At 43.3% G+C, this 1,754-nt stretch overlaps 1 non-coding gene across 1 annotated transcript; it reads left to right on the forward strand.

Annotated features, from left to right (window-relative positions):
* The first annotated feature begins 328 nt into the window (after positions 1-328).
* trnal-cag (transfer RNA leucine (anticodon CAG)) lies at positions 329-410 on the forward strand. The gene has a single exon. It is a non-coding gene; the product is annotated as a tRNA-Leu (tRNA).
* The last annotated feature ends 1,344 nt before the right edge of the window (positions 411-1,754 follow it).

Genomic DNA, 1,754 nt, shown 5'->3' on the forward strand with positions numbered 1-1,754 from the left:
CATGAATAACCATTAAGCCATTTGCTAAGATTTCCCCATTTTCACATGTGGAAACCTGTTGTCACTCTTACCTGACGGATAGCTCCAGACACTTTTTGGTCCTATCTGGAGGCATTTTTAAATTAATGTCAAAATGGCCATATTCTGAAGACACTCTTAAAGTCTGCAGGGTAATCGAACTGGCCACATCTAAAGTCAAGCCACATGTCACAGTTGAGCTGTCTTGTTAAACCCTAAAAATAAATAATAACACGATTGCGTTGAAAATACCCATTAAGCCATTTGTTAAGATTTCAGCCATGTGGACCTGTTGTCCAAATGTGCTGTAGTCAGGATGGCCGAGCGGTCTAAGGCGCTGTGTTCAGGTCGCAGTCTCCAATGGAGCGTGGGTTCAAATCCCACTTCTGACATACCTCAAGGGAACATTTTGACATTTGCTGTATGGTTAGTGAGAAAGTCCATATTGCAAACGTACGGTCCCTTACTAGACGTTCGAAAACGTTTGTAAAATTTGCGGACGGCTTCGGGACGGCGGCAGGGCGGACCTAACGGGAAGCCATCAAATGAACTTTGTCGGACATTCGGTTTCCGTTTTATAAAATAATCAAATTTTGGTCATTTTTCCGCTGTCCCGGAAAATCCCACAAGAGGGCATAAGCTATCATATTGCTATTGGACAAAACATCACGAATCACGACGGGGCCTTATCTCGAAAACTGAAAATATTTCGAAGCCGAAACCTGGTGAGCGTAGGTTTGGCATAATGGGCAGTTGGCCTCGAACAAGATGGCATCTAGGCCTCAACGGTTTTTGAGTTATGGCCATTTCTCTGGGATTAAAGGTCCAAAATGAAAATAGCGAAATTATTTTTCCACTTCACGTCAAAGTCAAGGAGCCTCCGGTGTCAATAAAAAAAGAACCAGCCATTTATCTATCGTCATTTAAGAGAAATCGTACAATGACAGATTGGTGATGTTCAAAGATAGGTTTTTTTTTCAACAGTTACAGATCCAGTTGCAGGGTGTTCAAACAAATCTTTTTAAAGTGTGCTGCGGAGCTCTGCGAGATTTCTGTGATTTTCTATGATTTTCTGAAATAACACACACTCAGGATTCTGTAAAGGCATACCCCAATAAGGATATGAGTTCATTTATAGCTTCTGTACCAACCAGAAGTGCCTTAAATGGTGTCATAGTGGCAGTTTCAAGGGTTAAAAGGTCAGATCTTTTCAAAACTTCATATGTGTGATTAGGCAACCCCCATAAACTGCAAGTCAGTCATTTCTCCGAACAGATGTCAAAGAAAAGCTCTCTCTCACACACACACACACAGACACACACACACAGCAAGGATGGAGTGACAAAGTGCGGTGCTTAAAGACACACAGAGCCAGCAATGGCATTTCCATATTCTCTAGGCCGTGTCGAGTTTAACGAGATGCCCCGCTTGACCGTAGCTCGCTCGGTCTAAGCGCAGCGACCATGAGAAAAGTAGGCCCAAAATGAAGCCTGCCCCACAACGTCATTTGCTTTTGGGTGACAGTGAGAGAACCGTTAGGGTGAGAAGTACAATTATACCTCAGGTACGTTCCTAAGGTCCTCCCGATCTGTGCAAGCCTAACCTTGACCGTGTGGCATTAACCTTTACCAGTTAAAAGAAGGTGTTACAACTGTAAGGGAATACCCCCCTGAATTGGACAAAAATGAATGGGAAGTCATTGGCATCGGACAAACCATATACACGATGTCCAATAC

The sequence above is a fragment of the Oncorhynchus keta genome, unplaced genomic scaffold (assembly GCF_023373465.1).
Source record: "Oncorhynchus keta strain PuntledgeMale-10-30-2019 unplaced genomic scaffold, Oket_V2 Un_contig_748_pilon_pilon, whole genome shotgun sequence".
Lineage (NCBI taxonomy): Eukaryota > Metazoa > Chordata > Actinopteri > Salmoniformes > Salmonidae > Oncorhynchus > Oncorhynchus keta.